This window comes from Orcinus orca, chromosome 11, assembly GCF_937001465.1.
Source record: "Orcinus orca chromosome 11, mOrcOrc1.1, whole genome shotgun sequence".
Taxonomy (NCBI): domain Eukaryota; kingdom Metazoa; phylum Chordata; class Mammalia; order Artiodactyla; family Delphinidae; genus Orcinus; species Orcinus orca.
The window spans coordinates 38,621,651-38,644,007 of record NC_064569.1 but is presented as its reverse complement, the minus strand read 5'-3'; the positions used below and the strand labels follow the sequence as shown (position 1 = coordinate 38,644,007).

Here is a 22,357-nt window from a genome sequence, read left to right as displayed (position 1 = left end):
CCTCCAGGCCAAGGTCTTCCTCAGCTCCTTTCCCAAGGGGCGTAGAGGAGGGTGATTGTGGGGCTCGTGCTCACCCGGCTCAGTGGTGCACCCTGGAAGAGCCAATAAAGTGTTCTGAGTGCTGGCTGCATGGAAGGCGTGAACCTTCTTCCACAAACCCAGGTGGACAAAAGATGTCCTAGCAGAAAAAAAATGGAAACCAACCTAAATCCAACTCAGAGCCCCATCCTGACTGGCTGGCAGGGGATTTGGTCTTGGTCCCTGAGGCTGCCTTCCCTTCCCCAGGATGTCTCAGGAACCCAGGAAGCGGGGGTGGAAGGGCCTCTTGCACTCAGCCCACCGTGTCGCGCTCTCTCCTCGTTCAACACCCCATGGGCCTCTGATCTGGGCGATGGTACTGCTTTCTTGGGGCCTGGGAATCTTTGCTCAGGCTGGCAGACCTGGTGCCCAGGGTCCTGCATGCCCAGTGCACAGGCCAGACCCAGCCAGGGCAGGGGTCTCAGAGCCTCCTGGCCCCCCCCAGTGGGCTCCCCCGAGGGAAGCCCCTTCCCTGCCTGGGGCAGGCTCCATCTCTCCCTGCCGTCCCCATATCTTCCTTTCTCTCCTCAACGGCACCTCAGTAGCATCTCTCTAATGAGCTGAGCCATTGATAGAAGACAGTTTAAGAGGTAGACTTAAAGCAACCTCGTAAGAAAATTTCTACCCCACATAAATCAAAGAGACCCAAAGGGCTGTTATCTCCTTGGAACAGGGGGACAGGAATACAGGGAAAACAAAACAAAACGAAACAAAATGACATCTTAAAAGGAGCACCTGAACCAGATTCTCTTGTAGGGGGACTTGGCAGGTGGAGGAGACTAATTCCTCACCCCTGAACACTAATAACAACTCTCCCCAGGGTCTATGTGATGGCTGCGGGGGCCTTGACCCTTATAACTGCCAAAAGTCCCTCCCCTGACAGTGACCTGAGATGAACACACTCTAAGTCACATCGGCATATGTGCTATACACACGTAATGTAAACTGAGTGGCCCTCCCTCCCCTCCAGGAACTGGCACCCCTAAGCATCTCCCTCCACCCAAGAGCTTCTGGACCGCCTCCTGAATGGGAATTATGTTAGGAGCTGGCACCCTCGGGGCAGGTGTGGGAGGAAGGCTGCCTGGGCTGGAGAATTTGGGAAGCCTGCCTGAGCAGGGAGGCCAGAGGTGGGCTTGCTGGATTGCTGGATTTTTTTTTTTTTTTCCCCGTACGCGGGCCTCTCACTGTTGTGGCCTCTCCCGTTGCGGAGCACAGGCTCCAGACGCACAGGCTCAGCGGCCATGGCTCACGGGCCCAGCCGCCCCACGGCATGTGGGATCTTCCCAGACCGGGGCACGAACCCGTGTCCCCTGCATCGGCAGGCGGACTCTCAACCACTGCGCCACCAGGGAAGCCCGGATTGCTGGATTGTAACTCTATAGTGATGAGACTAGTCATCATCATTGTATCATCATCACTGGCAGCAGTGAGCCAGTCTTCCTGGTTGACCTCCCCCAGCACTGCGTTTCTCACCCCTGTGCCAGCTTCAGGGACAAACCTGGTGGCTGAGCTGCTGCACATCTGATTATCATCAGAAACTGCCGTTCAACTCCTGTCCGTATCTGCTGCCGCGCTGGGCACTTGCCTAGGGCCTCAGCCAGCGGAGCCTCTGCCCAGAGGAGGGACCGGCCCTGAACAAGAAAGCATCCTGCGCAAAGCAGGCAGTGAGGACGCAGCGGGTGATAGGAATAGTGGAGCTCCAGGGAGAGCCTGAGGCCAGGAGGCAGAGGTAACCTCCAAGAGGTGTTTAGAGAAGCAAAATCCATACCCAACCCCATCCTGAAAGGCAACCCTCTGAAATAGCTCCTGGTGTCTTCCCTCCCTCCCCATCCATAGTCTGCGATCGGATTCAGGCCCTCTACATCCTTTGCCTAGGCAATTGTCATAAGCTGCATAGTAGGCTCTCTGACTTCCAAAAATGATAATTTACTGAGTGTCTATTATGTGCCAAGCACTGGAGTAGGCACGTCCCACACAGTATCTCATCTGGCCCTCTCAGCAGCTCTGCAGGCTGGGTGTCATCAGCCCCTTTAACAGACGAGGGGTCTGCAGCTCAGAGAAGTGAAGCGACCTGCTGCGCCAGCTGGGGTACAAGCACCACACCAGCCTCGACGGCTTGCTCTTCTAGCCCTTCCTCCACAGTCCATGGGTCTAGGGGTCCTTTGCTGAAATGCCAACGTGGTGGTATCATCCTGTCTCTTAAAACCTTCTGTGGCTCCTCAGAGGCTGCAGGAAAAGACCCAAACCCCTTCCACAGCCTGCGAGGCCCTTTCCACTCTCCTGCCGCCCTCTTCCCACTAACCACACACTCCGACCACAGAAGACTATTTGTAGCTCCCTAAACACGCTGGGACTTCATGTGTCTGCTCGTTCTGTCCTCTTTGTGCAGGATATTCTTTCCTCCCTGCCCCACCTCACTCCACACCCCGTTTCCTCTTCCCAGAGAGATCCTACGCAACCATCCAAACACGGCCCAGCGGTCACCCTGAAATCTTCTCTGCACCCCCATCCCCTGCTGCGCCTACACACGCGCTGCTTGGTGTCAGCACCACTGTCCTCACATCTTTCTGTCTCTGCTGGACTCCTCTCTAGCACCTGTGATTTCTCCACTATGTTATAATTCTCTGGTACCCAGGCTGAACGTCCTGTTAGACTGTAAACTCCGTGTGGGCAGGGTTGGTGTCTCTGGAGCCTAGAGGAGAGCCTGGTGGAGAGCAGGAGCTCCATGAATATTTGTCGAATGAGTGGGTGAGTTGAGTGAATGAATGGCAAGCACCTCGGGGCAGGGACGGTGTCACAGTCACAGGACACGGTCTGTGTCCCCATCTCGTGGCAGGTGCCTGGCATCCAGTGGACGTGCAGTCAAGGGTGAATGAATGGAGGCGACAAAGAGGAGGGAAAGTTGGACTTAGAACGCAGTGCAGGCCTGGCACTGCTCGATTCCTTCCGCCAGGGGGCGCGAGAGGCCCAGGAGCCGGGGCCCTCAGACTGTTGGTTCTCTTCTCCTTGAAGCTCAGCCATAACACCCGCAGAGGTTCGGGGTTGTTCTCCTCCGCAGAAGGATTCTGGAGGCAGCCCGGATCCGAGGGAAGGAGCCCACCCAAAGCTGGTTTACTGCAGCAGCGGACCCGGCACTGGCCTGGCCTGCCCTGCCTGGTGGCACCGGAAGGAGCCAGCTCCCCATCCTGGGATCCGGATGTACCCAGGCAAGGACCACCTTGGGGCAGGTGGGTGCTGGCAGCTGGAGGCTATGGCTGGAGCTGAGTTGGTCCAGAGCCAGGAAAGGGCTTCACATCATGGACCTGGGGGAGGTAGTTTGCACAAATTCCTGGACAGTAAGCAGCTCTTTAGAACTCACAGCTTTGTCTTCCTACCCAACCCCATGCCATTCAAGGCCAACCTTCCAGGGAATCGGGGTTGGGAGACAGTGCCGAGCAGGACATAGTCCCTGCCCTCCAGGTGCCCCCTCCCTCCCCATGGAAACCCTACACCCGAGTGTGACCTTGGGTACCGACCTTAACCCTTTCTGGGCCTCAGCTTCCTCATATGTAGCATTGTTAAAATGATGAAACGAGGTAATCCATGAGAGTCTCTTAGAATAATGCCTGTCAGGCTATCAACATTCAATAAAGGGCAGCTATTATCAGCTATTATCGTGATGATGAGTCTCTAGCAACAAGCCTTTAGAAGCTTGCATGGAAGGCCCACAGGAGACCACCCAATGCCACCATCTTTGGATGAGCCTTGAGCACCCACCCAGCAGGGCTTCCCAGCTTCCCAGCTTCCCAGCTGGCAAGTCCTTAGGTATGGAGAAGAGGGCCGAGTACTCTGTGCTCATGGGGACTTCAGACCTGAAAGGGAACACACCAAACAGGTCCAGAGGGAGAACTGAGGCTCAGAGAGGCCCAGTGACTGGAAGAGGTCACAGAGACAAGTGGAAGCAGGGCCCAGTCCACTGACCTGCCACCCTACCTCTTGGGTTCTTGGGGCCACATGGCTGTGTGACCACCTCCTGGGCCATTCATCCCAACCAAGACAGCTTGGTGATTTTGATCTAAATTAGATGCCGCCAAACATTTGTATTATGAAGAGTTTTTAGAGTGTTGTGGCTTTTGCCTCTCGCCCGCTCCTGTGAACGGGTGTGCCGGAGGACCCGTACAAACAGGAAGAGTGAGAGGGTTGCATGGGAGGTGTCAGAGGGAGGTGAGAAAGCAACCCAGGATGCTGCAGAGATGGAGGGTGAATCTGGATCATGGTCCACAATGGCCAGGCCTAGGCTCAGCTGTGCGTCCTTCCCTCTGGGCACTGGGCAGGGGTGAAGCCAGCCTCTTGAGTGGTGGGGCCATATGTTGGGAGCTGGGCCTCTTGGGTCTTGTTTTTGTCTCTGCTCCTGCCTCAGCTTTCTCGGCTCTATACCTTCTGTCCCTGCCACTGAGCATAGGCTCAAAATCCTCACTATCCTTCCAGAAGTAGTGCTTGCGTTACCTCCTCCATGAAGCCCTCCTTGATTCTGACCCTCTGCCAGGGGCCATCTCTGAATTTTCATGTTAACTTGTTTATACGCTCTCATGGGGTTTTTGCTTTGCCTCTTGCACTATGGTACAGAGGCAGCAGATTACAGAGCTGAGTGCGTGGATTCTGGACTCCCTGGGCCTAGATTCTGATTCTAGCCTTTACCGGTTGTATGGTGGGGTAAGAGTTTCTTTTTCTTTTTTTTAATATTTATTTATTTATTTGGCTGGGCCGGGTCTTAGTTGCAGCACACGGGATCTTCACTGCAGTATACCGAATCTTTAGTTGTGGCATGTGGGAACTTTAGTTGTGGCACGTGGGAACTTTAGTTGTGGCATGCAGGACCTTTAGTTGCGACCTGACCAGGGATCGAACCTAGACCCCCTGCATTGGGAGCGCAGAGTCTTAACCACTGGACCACGAGGGAAGTCCTCCCTTTTTTTTAATATGAGAGTTTCTTAATTTCTGTGTGCCTCAATTTCCTCCTTTGTTCTAGATGGAGAGAACAAAAGTACCTTCCGTACAGGGCTGATAGGACTTTAATTGAGTCATACATGTGAAGTGTCGAGGCCAGGACCTCGAATGTAGGAAACATTCTCTAAGTGTATGCTCTTGTTGTCAGTGAAGTGTTTGCATCTGCTCCTTACCTCCTCATGAAGCCTGCAACTCCTTGGGGAGAGGCCTCATTACTTAAGCTAATTTGTGTCCCCCCGGGATCCCAGCAGAGGGCCTGGCCACTGTGGGTCCTCACTGACCATGTGTGGAATGATGATGGGACCCGAGGGCCCTCTCTCCTTCTGCTGTCCCACCCAGGCCCCTGCAGAGCGGGACTGCCTCCGTGGCTGAGGCCTTCCCTCTCACTGCCCCGCCTGAGCTGCGGCAATTTTCCCTGGCAGCTCCCACGTTCTGGACTAACTTTAGGGTTGGTTTCCAGCTGTGGTTGGATTTTTCTGTTTGAAAAATATTTTAAGCAGCTGGTGGGGAAGGGGTGGAGAGGTGGGAAAAGAATAATAAATAAGCTCGTGAAAGGAAGATTGTCTAAATGGCTTGGAGTGGCCGCTTCCTCCAGCTTGGTCTCTGGGTTGTGCCCAGGACTGGGGAGCTATCAGGTGGTTGGAGATGGGGAGGGGACACCCTGGTGGCTTCACAGGCCGAGGAGAAGGACTCCCTTCCCCTCACAAGCACCTCTCGTACTTGCCTTCACTGTACGCCCGGCACGGATTCTGTGGATGCAAGAAAAAACAGATGAGAAAAAGCTAGTTCTGCAGCAGGCAGGCTTGAGGTTAGACCGTGAAAAAAACTTAATATCAGAACCTATCCCAGATTACGTCACTCAAGACTCTGCGTTACGCCAGAGCTCAACTCCCTTCTTAGCTTTTATTGCGCAAGACCTCAGGCAGCCTGTCCCCCGCCCCCGCCGCCCCTGTTGCTCTTCGTTCCCCTGTAACAACAGAAGTTCCATCTTCCTGCACCCCGGTTTCGTCAACTTCCTCTTCCCTTTCAGCTCGGCTCTGCCACTGAGGCCCTCAGGCTCTTTTCTGAAGTCTTCACCTCTGTTACTTCCCAGGTGGGAGAGGAGCAGGCAGCAGCTCGGGCTGATGGCCAGGACCAGGAGCCCACGGGCTGCCCCACACGCAGATGGAAGGTTCCTGCTGCCCCTTTGCTGGCTGGGGAGGATTGTGGAGACAGAGGCCCATAGAAAAGCAGGGATGGGAGACAGACTAAATCACAGAGTCGAACAGAAGCCGAGTCAGAAAGAGACAGGGAGCAAATCAGATGCGGGGGTAGAGAGTGAATTTCCCTGCCATGGAAATTCCTGTGGCCTCTGATGGCAGGGTGGGCTCAGCCCTGAAGGCTGTTGGGTGCTGGGGCCCAGCATGGGGTCTCTGGCCTGGGAGGGCGGGTTGGTGGGGGGACGCCTGCCTTCCATGCCAAGTCTCCTGAGGGCTCCCTCCACTGGAGTCAGAGCCAGTATGGGGGGGATGCCATCGTGCGGACTGGGCTCTGGAGCCCCAGGATGCTTTGGGTGGTAGAGAGTTCTCCCCATCTAGGGGAGCCAGCAGTGGGGCCGGGAAAAGCCGGGAAGTTGGGGGCAGAGCTTCTGGGCACAAGGTAGGACGCCAGTGGAGCAGGAAAGTGCTGGGCCTGAGGACCAAGGAAGGGGCCGTGCTGTTGAGGAATATGGGGTGGTGGCCGGTGCAGAAAGGAGGTTGCCTGGGGTTCAGGGAGCTTTGCAAGGGCAAGGATTATGCCAGCCAGGAAGTCTGGGTGGGCAGACGTGCCTCTGGTTCTCAGCACTCTGCGGCAGGGAGGAGCCACGAGGGAGGGCAGAATTGACCACTTTCTTCAAGGCCTCCCCCATAGGATCCACACCCCTTAGGCACCTCTGCCCTCGAGGCCTCCCCTAGCAAGGAAGACAACACCGGTCTAGATTTATAACTGAAATCCCTGCTTATTAGCTGATCCTTGCCACCCAGCTAACCCTGACCATGGCGAAATTCAGAGTCCCGGACGCTGCTCAGAGGGTATGAGAATGGGAATTTATGCTTGTTAATATTATTTTACATTTATGCTGAACATGAAACTTTCCAAAGCATTTTTTCTTATTATGAAACATAACATACGTATGTTAAATATATATACAGTTTAATAAATAATTATAAATTAAACATCCATGTTTCCATAGCCCAGGTCAAAAATTAGAGTACTGCCAGCACCTCAGAGGTCCCTGTGTCCTTCCCTGATCACAGCCCTATCCCTCTGCCCTGGAGGGAACCAGGATCCTGACATCTGTGATCGCTATTTCCTTGTTTGTCTTCCAAAGCGTTTAGTCTCTTAGATATTATCTTCTTTGAGTTTCACAATAACCTTATTATTCCCATTTTACAGATGAGAAAACTGAGGCTCAGAAGGTTTTAACAACTAGCCCAGGGTCACCCAACAAGTAAGCGGCAGAACCAGGGTCATATTTGGAACGGCTGATGCCCAGGTGGTTTCTTAGTCAAACCAGAATCCAAAAGAAACCCTGGAACAACCCCGGTTTGGGAGATGGGTGCCCCAGTGCCCCAGTGCCCCAGAGAAGGGGGAGGCCACATTCACGGCCAGGCCACAGGCTCCCCTCCCGCATTTGTTGACTCTCCTGACTGCCCAGGGTCCTGCTGTGTGAGTACCTGGCAGGAAATGACGGAGGCCCAGGGGAGAGCATTTGGAGGTTGGGGAAGCAAGAGTAGCTGGGGCCTGATCTGGGATGGGATCGATGCCCAGAGGGAGCTTCGGGCCCTGCCAGGCACATGCCAGGGGAACCCTGCACTGTGGGGTTGTGCCTGAACCAGGTGTGCGCCCACGTTTCTGCCAGATTTACCAGGTGTGCCCTCCTTGGTGGGCCAGATGTGCTTGGTGTGAGCACGTGTGTATGTGCGTGTGTGTGTGGGGTGTGTGTGTGTGTGTGTGGGGTGTGTGTGTGTGTGTGTGTGCGTGCCTGCACCTGGCATGTCTGTGTGTGTGCCCAGCTCTGTCTACACACTTGGGCTGCTCTGAATCATCTCCCCCACCCTCATCATTTTCCTTTGCATTTCAAAATTATACATGCGTAGTATAAAAAATTCTAATACAAAAGTCTCTCCTTTTACTCTAATTCTAATCCAAATGACCCCAGGCATACGTTAGCACATTTATCCTTCTTTCTAAGAACATTAAAATATGTAGTTATTTAGATACGCATATCCAAATGCAGTGGTTTGAGGTTTAAGTATTTTTAAGAAAATTGTATCAGAATCTTCTTATCGTTTTTCCACTTACTATACTTTGGTCATCCTTCCTGTCAGGATGCATGGATGTACCTGACTTTTTAAAAAAGTTGAAGGGTACTCCATTCAATAGATGTACCATCGTGTGTTTTAACTGGGTGGACCCCTCCGTGTCGCAGATCCCCCAGAAGCTGAGATAGTCGGGTACGACGGGGGGTGGAGGACACCGAGACTGGCCTCACTGTGGGGGGAGGCCAGGCCCAGCTGCCCTTTGACTTCCTGCAGACGGATTCCCCTCAACGCCCTCCCCCGCCTGAAGCCCACGCCTCCTGTCCTCTGTCCTTTGTCCCCTCCCCCTTCTCTCTCTGCCCAGTGCTGCAGGTTTGGGGGGCTGCTGGGTGAGCTCCTGGCCTCCAAGACCGTCTGATCTCAGAGAGCTGGGCTCGGGGGACCCCAGAGTTCAGGACACTGCACGGACACTGCAAGGGCAGTGAGCTCGCCTCCTGCCGAGGCAGCCCCAGGAGAGGGCGCCATGCTGATGTGGAGGCTGGCACTGCCCCAGGCCCGGATGGCAGCTTCCTGCTTCCCAGAGGGCCCGGGTGATGGGCGCTGCGCCAGGCAGGCTCGGTGCCCCCGCCCCTGCACAAGTGTCATGGAAAATCCGAAGCCTTGATCTTCGTTCTTGATCGCTCCTCCGGACTTTTACAACTGGAAACTTGCAGCCTCTTTGTTCCCATCAGCTTGGGAGGGAGGTGTTGGGAGGGGAGCGGGAAGTGGCTGAGTCAGCAGCTGTGGGTTCAGAGCCTGGTGCGTCCAAGGACCAGGCACGGCCCCCTTCTCTCTCTTACCCACACTCATAGTTTTCCTATAAACAGAGGGCACTTCTGTGCCAGGAGGAGTGAGAATGGGCACGGCCTCTGGGTATCTTCCTGGGCAAACTGTCTCCCCTCGCCCAGGGCCGGTCCCCCAGGGGTCCAGGCACTGGGTCCCTTGATGCCAACACCTCTACTTCTCTAATGTCCTGGTGGTACGTGGTCCCCAGCCGTGCTCATTCCTTGGGCAGGCCCAGTGTGTCTGTTTATACCGCGGGATCCAGTGAGGAGTTTACGGTAAGGAAACCACTAGGGGAGTTACTTCCCTCCCCTGCGCCTTGTCCAGCTCCTTTGGGCCTCTCCCCCCGCTTCTCCCACATGGCCAGAGTTCATGGAAACTTCTCAGGTCAGTGATTCTCACCTTCCTTTCCTCCTCGGGAGAGAGGGGCCCAACCCCCCCCCCCAACTCTGGAGCCTGGCACCTTCCTTCCCTCAAAGTCCTGCTTTCCTCGGCGATGGCATGCCATGGGGAGGAGGGGCAGGCGTGGGGCTGGACCCAGGGCAGAGCCTCAACCCCATGGCCTCACCCGCATCTTCTGGCACCATCTGCTGGATGAGAAGATGTGTCTCTTGCTTCCTGTGATCTTAGAGGTGAGCCTGGGAAGCAGGAGGTGAAGCAGAGAGAGACTGGGGCGCCTTTGCCCCAAAGTGAGGGAGGACAGCGGTGCTGAAACAAAAAGGGAGAAGGACCCCAAACCAGCCCACCACTCCATCAATTCATAGATGCTGTTAGATCGGCATCCCCTCTGAGGAGCCCATAATGTGCTGTGTGGTAGGGGTGGGGGGAGATTTGAGGGAGGCTGAGGGAGGCTCGAGGCGCTTCCTGAAGTGGAGTAGGACTCCGCCCCTCCCTGACCACAGGCAGTTGGGGCTGCTCTGGCTGAGGCTCGGTGGGGCTGTGCCCTGCTTGTCTGTCTGTCTGGGTGGTGTCCTCATCTGGGGTCCAGGGCAGGCGGTGCTGTGCGTGGGGCAAGAGGGGACTGAGCCCACCGGCCTCAGCACCGGTGCGTGGGCGTCACCTGAGGATGCTCTGTCTGTCGGGAACCATCGCTCCTCGCCGGGCCAGAGCAAGAAAGAAGAGCGGCGCTCGCCCCTGCAGGCCGGGGAGGGGTGCCAGGGGCTGAGGGACCGCAGACCAGGCCTCTCCGCCCCCCACATCCGATCTGCCTCACCGCCCAAGCGGCACAGATTATTTTTGCTCCTTCAGACTCTGCCAGGGCCTTTGCCCCATCTCCAGGAGTTACTCAGTTACCAGCATCGGTTTTCTATTTCCAGAGCAAGGCAGGCCCTCCCCTCCTGGCTTCCTTCACCCAGGCCCTGGCATTTCCTCTGCATCCAGCCCCGGGAGGGGTCCAAGGGCAGGGGATTCCTCATCTCCAATGGAAGAGGAAGGGGCATCTGAGGGAGGACCAACCCCCTTCCCCTTCACACCTTCTCTCTCCGGCTTCCTCCTGGAATGTTTCCATCCGTACAGGGATGGGTCTTCTAAAAATCCCTCTACCACACCCACACCAGGGGCAAGGCGGGGGGGGGGGGGGTGCATGACACTCGCTGCTTCTACTTCCTCCCCGGCCGTCCCCGCTTCACTCCACCCCAGCCTGGCTTCTGCCCCACCACCATTCATATTAAATTCACCAAACTCTTGCCTCAGGTGTCCCCTCTCTCATCGGCTTTAACTCACCCTGAAGCCCTCCCTTCTCCAGGCTTCCCCACATGGTGCTGTCCTGGTTTTCTTCCTGCCTCGCTGGTGGCTTCAAAGAGATTCTAGTGCCAGTGCCCTTGGACTTGGTCTTGGGCTCTTCTCTCCATGCCTCCACGGCTGTAGACACCACACACATGGTGGCAAGTCCACATTTCTAACTGGCCCCTTTCTTCTCTTTGAGGTCTGATTTTCAGAGGCAGGTGCCACGTGGCATTTCTACTTGAGGTCTCCGGACGTTTTGAAATTCGCCTGTCCCGACAAGAACTCTTGATTCTCACTGCTACCTACCCCACCAGGCTTGCCTATATCACCTCCACCTTCCTAGTTGCTAAGGACTGTGGTCCTTAATTCCTCCTCACATTCCACACCCATTACATCATCAGGTCCAGCAAACTCTGCCTCTAAAGCGTACCTCTAATCCCACCACTTCTCTCAATTGTCACAACCTCCCCAGCTTTTTCTAAATTACCCTCCTCTCCTTACCTGGAACCTATGGTGGCCTCATGACTGGTCTCCCTGCTCCCAGCTTGAGGTTCCTCCATTTCAACCTCCGTGAAGCATAAGAATCATCATTCAGACCATAGCAGACTTTCCCCACAGCCTTTCCTTTCAGCCTGCCCGTGTCTGTGTGTGTGTACGTGTGTTCAGAACGTTACTGCGGCCTCTCAGGCAGGCCCTGAGTGATTCTGGACTTTTCCCAGATCCCTAGCTTCATCTTCTGCCCTCCTTACTGGCCGGGCACTCGGCTCTTTCAGTTCCTAATGGTCAAAGTTCTTTTCCTGCCTCAGGACCGAGAACTTCCACTCCCCCGCCACCTGCTCCCTACTCCCCCAGCAGCTGGCCCCATCCTCATCCTTCAGGTTGGCCTGAGTGTCATGTCCTCAGAAAGGCTTTCTGCACTGTCCTGTCCACACTAGCCCTCCCAGGTCTCAGCTGCCAGAGCCAGGTCAGTCTGTGGGGCTGGAGGAGGGGAGGGGAGGGGAAGTCTCTCCGGGACAATGCTCCCTGCAAGAAGGAACAGAGCACAAACTTCCAGCGGCCTCTTTACACCCAGGCCCAGGGGATCTGCCTAGACGCAGGATGGAACAGGGCGTCAGCACGTGTTCAGGGGTGTCCTGGTCTCACCAGCCTCTCCCAGTGACATTAAACATATTGTGTAGTGACCTCAATCCCCCAGAGGCTTCCAAGGCCTGGGGAATACAAGCAGAGTGGAGAAGGGGCTGGCGAAATGCTTGTGCCACCCTGACCCCCTCCCATCCCAAGGGTCTCCGATCCTTCCAACTCTGGGGCTGCAGGCAAGCTCACATCCCTTTGCTTGGAAACCCCAGATCTCATAGCCTTTCAGATCAGGTTGGGCTCCAAGAGGGCATCCTTGCCCTCCTCTTCCCTCCAGGAAGGCCAGGCTCCTGTGACATCAGAGATACATGGGAAGGAAAGGCTGCACAGCCTATCTTGTTCACCCTCCCCAGGGTCTTCCATGCCTAAGGAGTAGAAACTCCTTCCCATTTTTGTCCCTCCCACTGGCATTTGTGGCAAGTTACATGGAGTCCAGGTCTCTGAGAACCAAGATGACCTTGTTTCAGCTAATTCTTTTTCTGTCTTTCCAATTCCCCATGGCTCTATCTATTTTCCTTTGTGTCTCTGTGTTGCTTCCCAATTAATTAATAATTTTCAAGGAGATGTAGCTTGGGTGTGGGGAATCCCCTCCTTGTGTCCTCACGGGACTGACACGTAGGATTTTCCAGCATCGGGTCCAACACCTAATGAATGAGTCCAGAGACACACTTTACACATTTTCCTATTTACATATGGTCTGATTCCTAGGGCTGCTTCCCACATGTGCAAACACACACATAGTCACACATACGCACACTTACGCATACACATTCTCTCAGCCATGCTTGCACGTACATTCACACACATACGCTAGCACATGGTTGCCATCCATCTATCTATCCTATAACAGGAGGCGTTGGTGTGTCAGGAAGGGGCCCACTGTCACTGACACCTGTGGGAGAATTCATCCTTGGGCCCTTTGTTGAACAAACATCATGATGGGCCATTTGAGTCCTGGAAGGCAGTCCTCCTCGAATGGGATAGGCTTGGACTGAGACAAAGAGAGAATCAACAGGAATTTGTGGGTGAGGGCTGTTTAGCTTAGAAGGCACTTGGATGAGGAAGGAGCCACAACATCGTAGGAAGCTCGAGCCCAAGTAGAAGACAATTCCCCAGGACAGGAATGTGGGGGAAAGGAACAGCTGGAAGACTTTTAAGGACAGAGTTCTAGTAGTCAACATTAGGAGATATTCTGTTATATGGCAGAGAACAGCCCCTCTGTTCCTTCCACATCCACAGGGAAAGTTGGCTGCATCCACTGACTTTGGTGAGTGATGTTTGGGAGAAATCAAGGAAAATGGACTGAATTAGACGCTTGAATCCATGCAGGTGGAGAGTGGAAATGTCCACAGGAGGCAAGATATAAAAGAGAAAATCCCACAGAAGCATGAACTTAGAGCCAGAAATGACTGGGGTGGCCAGGGTGGGGTGGGGGGACATTGGGCAAGCCCCCTTCCCATCCCAAACATTCCTAGAGATATTGGGAGGGACCCTGGATTTCCCACCATCTGTGGGATGAACGTTTGAGTTGATATCTCATCTCAAAGAACAAATGACCCAAGTTGAGTCCCATGGAAACGCACATATTAAAACGTGTGTGTTCACACTCACATAAGAGTTTCTTTCCCCTTGATAGAGCATGAATGAGGCAGTGATTTGGCAAGTACCAGGTTAACTTTATAAATGAAGACAGCCAAACCAGAATATTTAGGTTCAAAAAGCTACTACTGGCCTGAATGATCTGGTTTGGCCTTCTTGACTTAGCAAATTAACCAGAAAATTGCCAAAGCCCTGCGCTTGTGCTGGACAGACACAGTTTTAGCGTGGCCTGTATCCTTATAGATACATAGATATCTCTCCACACACGATTAAGTAGATCTCTCCACGTTATTACATCTAATTTATATTTGCAACCAACTCGATGATTGTCCCAGATTGGTCCAGAACCAATCTTTCATAGAGGGCTGGATTTCTACAGCTGCCTAGCATGTGACTGAACCATGGGTATAAAACACTGAAAAAGTAGGACACGCTAAACAAAGAAAAGACCATGATGGATTGCTTCTGTTCTTGTTATTGTTTTCATTCTCTATTAATGTGTGTCCGAAAATGAGATGACATTTACTGTTAGCCTAAATTGCACATAATTGGCAAAGAAAGCCTGCTTTTATAAAAGAACCCCCAAATCAAAGCACCAAATAGGAAAGTTCTTAAAGAAATAGGAAGAGGACAGGTATAACGGAAGCCTTTTGAGTCAAAAGAGAGATTTGCATTTTCACCTTAGTTTTGCTAGGGACTTGTTTTGAAAACTTGTCAGTGTCACCATCTGTACCATGATGGAGTAGGTGTAGGTGCTTTTGAGAAGTCCCTTCCAGCTCTACAATGCTGAGACTCCCCAAGAACATCTAACTCATGTGGGTCATCAGGTGTTTGTGAGAATGGTCTGATATGGTGGACATAGTAGGCCTCAAATTTTAACGTGAGTATTAAAATGTGAATCACGTGAGGATCTTGTTAAAATGCTGATTCTGATTCACTAAGTCTGGGTTTGAAATTTCTTATTTCTAATAAGCTCCCGGGGTAGGCCTATGCTGCTGGTTCGAAGACCACACTTTGAGAAGCAAAGGCACTAAACCTCCTGGGTCTGACGTGAGAAGTCCCAGGTCTGTCTCCAGTTTCTTGTCTTTGCTGAGCCTCAGTTTCCTCTTTTGCAAAGTAAAAACAGTCTTAAATACATACTCCCAGAGTTTGTCATGAGGCTCATAGGAGAGAACATATTTTTGATAGAGTGTCTTACAAATGTTCGTTATTATTGTTTTGGGGTGGCAGAGCTTCACCTTCAAAGACTTCCGAGTGCTGCTGTCATGGCGGGTGGACCGATGGGGTGATAGCAGCCAGCATCCCTGCATCCTTGCATCGGTTCCACAGCGCGCTCACGTGAAGCCTTTTCCCTGGAAGCTGTTATTTGCAGAGCCAGATGCTCTGTGTTTCTCCCTCTTTCCCCCGATTGCCGGTCTGCTTGTTCTCCTGGCCCGTGACCCAGAGAGGCCACATGGCTTCCAGCTGTGCTGGGGCATCCGGAACACATTCCTCCTCCCCTCCACCCTTCCACCCGTCCTCCCCGCGCCCCCTCTCGTGAACTCTCCCTTTAGCTCGCTATGTGCTCAGGGCTGGCCCAGGCAGAACTCTGCACTATGCGGTTTTAACTCCCTGTTTCTCCCTTAGGCAGCCAGTGCCCTCATGTCCTCATGCCTTCAGCTCACTCCACCCAACCCACCCCATCAAATCCTCACGTTGGGAAAGCACCTGATTCTCGAATTCAGGGTTAGCAATGGCTGATAACACTTAGGGTGACCTCTCCTTAGAGGACAAAGCCAGGATGCGGTTAGAACCACAAGGGAACAGTTCAGGCCTCAGTGCCTGGAAAGGGTGTCTTTGGAAGGGGTCAGGAGGCCTCTCTACTACCTCTGAAATCCTAGACTTCGGTGTCCTGCATCTGTCAGCCTTGCAGTGTTCCATTTTCAGCCAGAAACATTCCAACCTTGCGGTATTCTTGATCTTACTCCTGACCCGCATGGGTGTTTGTGAAAGCCGAGACCACCTCCTTTGATTTCATAGACTGATGTGAAAACCTGGCAGGTCCAGGCTTCTTCACCACATAGAAGCTTTGACACAGATGTCATGATGAACCAGGGGTTTCTAACCTGCTTCCCCCCTCGACAGCCTTGTCAGTCGGTGGTCACGTGTGGGACAAAATCTCCTCCAGGTGCCCTGGGTGATGAATACGAACCCCCCGCATCCCCGCCCCAGGTATAACTCTACCCTTTTCACTCTTATTCAGACCAGTCTCATGCAAGTAAGGAAGAAGAATATTATTATAAGGTAACTTTAATTTACTCTGATTATTATTTTTGTTTAAGTATGGGGTTTCTAAACTTTGCTGCTTTATTTAACAGCAAGAACAAATAGTGACCTCGGATAGCTGTTGAAGAAGAATATTATTATAAGGTAACTTTAATTTACTCTGATTATTATTATTTTTTAAGTATGGGGTTTCTAAACTTTGGTGCTTTATTTAACATCAAGAACAAATAGTGACCTCGGATAGCTGTCCATGGACTCTGTTTGCTCCAATATTGGGGCCACGGACTGCCTGCTCAAGAAGAGGATTTGATTTTATGTAACAAACTCACTGAATATCTATTTTGTGCCAGGCTGCCAGCCTTTGAAGATACAAAGATAAATAAGACATGGGCACTGCATAGCCAGCTGGAGAGGGGAGGGAGAGCTGTCTCCCCTAAGGACGTGCTATTCTTTCAGGCTTTTGTCGTATCTACGCCGCCTCTAGTTGCCATGAGGCTGTTTCTGCCACCTTTTTTTTTTTTCTTTCTTTTTTCTTCCTAAATGAATCTTGCTATTTTATTTTCTTTAAGTGTGTCAAGTTCAGTAATCTTCTCAGAAACCAGCTTTTGAGTTTGTCCATTATTGTCTGTCTCTGGATTTCTTAATTTTGCTTTTATTTTTATGTTTCTACTTTCTTTGAATATTCTCTTGATTTGTTAAATCGAATATGTAACTGATTAACATTCAGTCTTTTTTTATTATCAATATATTTTAAACTATACATTTTCCGATAGAGTGTTTTCACTGCACCCACAAATTTTGAGGCGTACTGTTTTTATTATTTAGTTATACTTTTCATAGCTGTAATTATTTTTCTTTGGCCTATAAATGATTTCTGAGAGCATTTGAAGTTTGCCAAATAAAAATCTTGTTTGTATTTTTGAAATCGAATTTTTGTTTTACTTCATTGTGGTCACAGAATGTGTATAAAAAATGTTTTTGGTCTTTTTTTGAGACTCGGTTTATGGCCTACTTTTGTGAATGTTCTGCCAAGTGTTCTTGAAAAGAATGTGTATTCTCCAGTTTCGCGGTGCAAGGTTTTACACGTGGCCTTCGGATCCAGACGATAATAAGTTCTATTGTACCAATTCACTCTTTATGTTCTTATTCAACGTTTTTACTTCTTAAGACTTGAGTTTCTGCAAAAGCTAAATGGAAATCTCCCACTCTAATTGTGGATGTGTTCATTTCTCCTTGTAATTCTGTCCATTTTTGTTTCAAGTATTTCAAGACTATATTGCAGGCTAAATGCATGCAGGTTCAGTTATTACTCTATCTTCCTGGTATAATATCTTTGAGCAATGATTCTCTTTATCCCTACAATGCTTGTATATATTTCTTGCTTTAAAGTCTCTTTGATAATAATTATTAATATTATTATTGCTGTTATTAATATTGCTATAGCAACTTTTTCTATCATTTCACTTTCAACATTTTTGTGTTATTATGAATTACGAACAAAAGATAGATTGACTCAAAAATCCAATCTGAGAGTCTCTGTCCTTTAGCAGGTACGTTATATCTATTAGCATTACACACATTTACTTTTTTGTATCCCTGGGTTTTAAACAGGAGATATCTAGAGGAATTGAGGATGACATGGCTATTCCCAGGAAAATGAATGTGAATTATTCTCTCACAATTCTCCTGAGCCCTGGTCCTGGGAGTTACCTCATCCAATACTTTATCATCCAATATTTTATCTTTATCATCCATTTAAGGTGCAGTCACTTTCACTGCCGCCTGCATCTATAAGCCCTGGATCTGTCTGTGTACCTCTGTCCCCACTGCTTGGCTCCCACAACCCACAGGGGGGCGTTTTACTTTGGTGGTCCATTTCCTTCAGCACATATGAGGGATGCACGAATGGGTTGACGCAGTTCTGCACAGTGAGCCTCACTGGCATCTGCAAGTCTGAGACAAACCCTCTGCTTTCCCAGGCTCTGTCCACCTGGATCTTCCTCTGTCCTCCCCTCCCACAGTGTCACTGTGGTTTCTCCTATCTCATAGGTCCCTTCGTAAACCTCCCTCCTTGCGTGCACAGGGGCGCACGCGCGTGTACACACACACACACACACACACACACCCTCAGATTCCTCTGCTGACTCCAGTGTAGACTGGCTAAGGAGAATTTTTCTCTGATGAGTGTCAGTGTCAGGAATGTCTCTGCATTTCTTTGAAGTCAGCAAAACAGATATTTTTGTTTGGGGAGGGGAAGTACAGGTAGGGACAGTGATCTACTGACCAAATGGTGTTGGTGGGGGAGACGTAAGAAGCACTAATGTTTACTCAGTTGTGGGTCCCACGATAGGGTTGGGCTTGGAGTGTCCAGGCTCTCTCCCCACCCAACCTGAGGTCAGACCTCAAGCTGAGCTTGAGTTGGGGGGTTGACGTTGTTCCTGAAAGTCCCACCCTAGAGGCTTAGGGGCTGGAGACTGGAGGCTGCATGAGAGTTGTGGTCTGAGGAAGCCCAGCAAGGTAGGCGGCAAGGGCCCTGAAGTGCGTGCAGCACATCAGGAATCTGTGGGACGTGATGTGGGCAAGTCAAAGGAGGCCCCAAGAGACCTGTGAGCAAAAGGTCACCTAAACTTTCACAACCCACAGTACCTTCTGCCCAGAAGGGGGGCTGTCTTAGGGCCTGATCAGTTGCCAGGTGATTCGCAGGGACACAGGGAGACAGGGGTGGCAGATCCTGGGGGTGGGTGTATTGAAGGGGACTTTATATAAGTATCATCAGGGTCACGGCTACCATCTAACCTTCGCTGAACTGGCAGGATCTGAAGACCAGCTCATCAGAGACCCTACGGGGGGCGGGGGCAGGCGGTGAATTCCATTGTTTGAAAGCCTTCCTGCTGGAAGGAAACAATGGAAGGGGCCAGGTTTTCTTGGTAACAAGAGGGTTCTCAGAAACTATAACCTGTGTTAGGGACCAAGCAACCCCATTAAAAATGTATGTTCACACCAATCAATGACCCAAAATGATACAAGTCCTAAACAATGTGCTATGGTCAATCATCCGAGTTTTCAGTACTCAAGGATGGGATAAAAGGGAGCAACATTGTGGGTGGACACATCTCTGTAACATATTCTTCTGATTAAGCTGAGAGATCAAAGCTTCCACCTGTGCTGAACCCCAGCAAGCTCCTTGGCCCTCTCATCGACCCCAGGAATGGGGACCTTTTCTCACTTGGGTCATCCCCAAGCATACCCAGATATCACCAAGCCACCTGGCATCAGCTGGTCAAGACTGACTTGGGACAGATCTAGATAAGGATGGCACTCTGGGCCCAGAAGCAGGGTAGCAGGGACACAGCCCATGGCATAGGGTCTGTGTCTCAGGCAGCTCAGCACAAACCCAAATCTTTCCACGGACTCTGTGCAGGCCCCTGTGTCGCCTTCTTGCTTGGCTGAGACAGACTCAAGGTTTGTCTGGAGGATCTTGGAAGTGCTCTCTGCCCCCCTTGACTTGCCTTGGGCCCTGATTCCTGTGGTGGGGATGGAGAGAGGAGTCGTCGGGAGCGGAGGGGACACGGAATTCCTGGAGAGCACCCAGATGTCAGCCCCACTCAGAGGAGGAAAACAGCTCTGGAAGAAGGTATCTCAGCGGCGGGTGTACGGGTGGGTCCCTCCGGCACATGCAGTGAGAGTGATTGGTCACATTACTGATTACCGCCATGGCACGTGAGGTGTGTAATTGGGCTAGGATGTGTGTGTGTGTGTGTGGGGGGGGTGTTGTGTGTGTGTCTGTGTGTGTGTGGTGTTGTGTGTCTGTGTATGTGTATGTGTGCGGTGGTGTGTGTGTGTGGTGTTGTATGTGTGTGTATGTGTGTGGTGTGTGTGGTTGTGTGTGTGTATGTGTGTGTGTATGTGTGCGGTGGTGTGTGTGTGGTGTTGTGTGTGTGTATGTGTGTGTATGTGTGTATGTGTATGTGTGTGTATGTGTGTGTGTGTGTGGTGTGTGTGTGTGGTGGTGTGTGTGTATGTGTGTATGTGTATGTGTGTGTATGTGTGTGTGTGGTGGTGTGTGTGTGTGTATGTGTGTGTATATGTGTGTGGTGTTGTGTGTGTGTATGTGTATGTGTGTGTGTATGTGTATATGTGTGTGTATGTGTGTGTGTGTGTTATGTGTGTGTATGTGTGTGTGTGGTGTTGTGTGTGTGTATATGTGTGTGTATGTGTGTGTGTGGTGTGTGTGGTGTTGTGTGTGTGTGGTGTTGTGTGTGTGTGTATGTGTATGTATGTGTGTGTATGTGGGTATGTGTATGTGTGTGTGTGTGTGTGGTGTGTGTGGTGTTGTGTGTCTGTGTATGTGTGTGGGTATGTGTGTGTGCGGTGGTGTGTGTATGTATGTGTGTATATGTGTGTATGTGTGTGTATGTGTGTATATGTGTGTGTATGTGTGGTGTGTGTTGTTGTGTGTGTGTGTATGTGTGTGCGTGGTGTGTGTGTGTATGTGGGTATGTGTGTGTGTGTATGTGTGTGTGTGGTGTGTGTGGTGTTGTGTGTGTGTGTATGTGTGTGTGTGGTGTTGTGTGTGTGTGTGTGTGTGTGTATGTGTGTGTGTGTGTGTGTGGTGGGGACCGGAACCTAACAAAGCACGTCTAGGAAATTGAGAGCTGTCTTGTTAACAGGGAAAGCACCCCTGCACCTGGTGCTCAGCCCTGGGGGCCTTGGGGCCTGGAGTCAGGGGTCAGAGTGAGGCTGGAGGTACTGATGGTACCCAGAGATCCCCAACTTTTGATCGCTTGCTTACAGTGGTTTTCTCTTGCTTCACTATAAGCTAATAAACTCGAAGTCACATCTGGCCCTTAGTTCGCCTTTGGACATCAAACCAGGGAGGATCTGATGGTGGCTGCCAACTCCGCCCAGCCCCACTCCCCCCACCCATCTTTCCAGCCTGCGCTTAATGGGTCCAAAGTCTGGCTGAAGGCTTCATGCCAAGCTCATGGGCTCTGGGAGTCCCTGGGGAGCCATGGGGGTCTGGACGGCAGAGGCTGTGACGCCTCCAAATGTGTCTCGCTTGTGGCCTCAGGCAGGCGGCAAATACCATGGGGCAGCTTGGTCTCGGGCTCAGCTTCCACCCTCCCCACTGGTCACGCTGACCCAGGCCTCCCAACCCCATCTTGGCCTGTCCTCTGTGTCTGGGGACCCAGGGAAGAGGGCCTGATTGTGCAAGTTTGGGTCCAGACCTCTGCTGTGGGGACTTTCTCTGGGCTCAAGAGGGAATTTGGGCCACGGGGTAGAGTAAATAGGCCATGTTCCTGGGAAGAACTGCCCTGACCAGCTGCTTGAGGTTGAGGGAGAGGGCCCGGTGTCCAGACCCAGAGCCAGGGGGCCAGGTCACACAGAATCATCTGGAGGAAGGGGAGACTGGACTCAGCTAAAAGGTGAGTCCTCTCTTGGGCCTCACGCCTTCCTGCCCTTCATATGGTGCTTCCATCGCGGACCTGGTCCTTAAAGTCCCACAGGGCTGGAGAAGCTTCCCCTGAAGCCTGTTGGGGGCTGGCTCAGCTGTGGGATCAGGCTGGAATGCTTAACCTTTCTGAGATAATGCTTAACCTTTGCTGAGATAATGCTGAGATAATGCTTAACCTTTCTGAGCCAAACGCTGAGAGGGAGCAGGGGGTTGTCCAAACTGGACAAGGCAGCCTGGAGTGCGTGCAGTGGGATTTGGGTCACTAAAGGGTTCCATCTGTCCTAATAGTACTGACCGTGGCTCTTCATCAGAATTAATTTTAAAGTCTCTGGATGGTCAGCAACCTTCCTAGGATCATTCTGAGCCCAAGGAGGATATTTTAGGAGAAGAATGTCCTTATTTAAAGCTGAAAACATTAAAACAGTGTGATTCTTGCTGTTCTAGTAAATTTATCAATCCCCTATAATTTTCTTGACCCAAAAGATAACAAGCTGTGCTCTTAAAGAAAGACTTAACCACATCCTTCCCCTGTGCCATCTCTTTGCTGCCCCTCTCCCTCCAAAACACAGCTTTATAGCCCTGGCACAAATGGTCAGTCCAGCCCACAGCTCTAAGCATGGTTTCCCACCACTCTGAGTATGTAGACCCTGAATAGTTCAGGCTGCAATCTCTGGGAAACCCCTAATGTCCTTGGGCTAGAAGCTCCCACAATGACATATGATACCCCTGTGTTCACTCCCCTAAACTCTCTCCTCATATGGGAGGTGACTGCACTCGTAGAGGGTCCCTGAACTGGAGGGCCAACATGTGGGCTTGGCTGTCATGGAGTCTTTCCCCTTTCAGATCATCCCTCCTCTGGATCCCACCAGCAAGAGTATAGCCATAGCGAGGGTCCCAGGGTTAAAAGCAGTCATGTTGAGGCCATACGTGACCCAGGTCATGGCAAAGTCAGCATCGTGGCAAGGCCAATGAGCCTCTTGCTTCCCTGACGTGTTGATGATTTTCTGTTCTT

General features: G+C 51.6%; 1 long non-coding RNA gene across 1 annotated transcript; it reads left to right on the top strand.

Annotated features, from left to right (window-relative positions):
* The first annotated feature begins 9,086 nt into the window (after positions 1-9,086).
* Positions 9,087-16,815, top strand: LOC125960405 (uncharacterized). The gene is made up of 2 exons (XR_007470017.1): positions 9,087-15,908; positions 16,035-16,815. It is a non-coding gene; the product is annotated as an uncharacterized LOC125960405 (long non-coding RNA).
* The last annotated feature ends 5,542 nt before the right edge of the window (positions 16,816-22,357 follow it).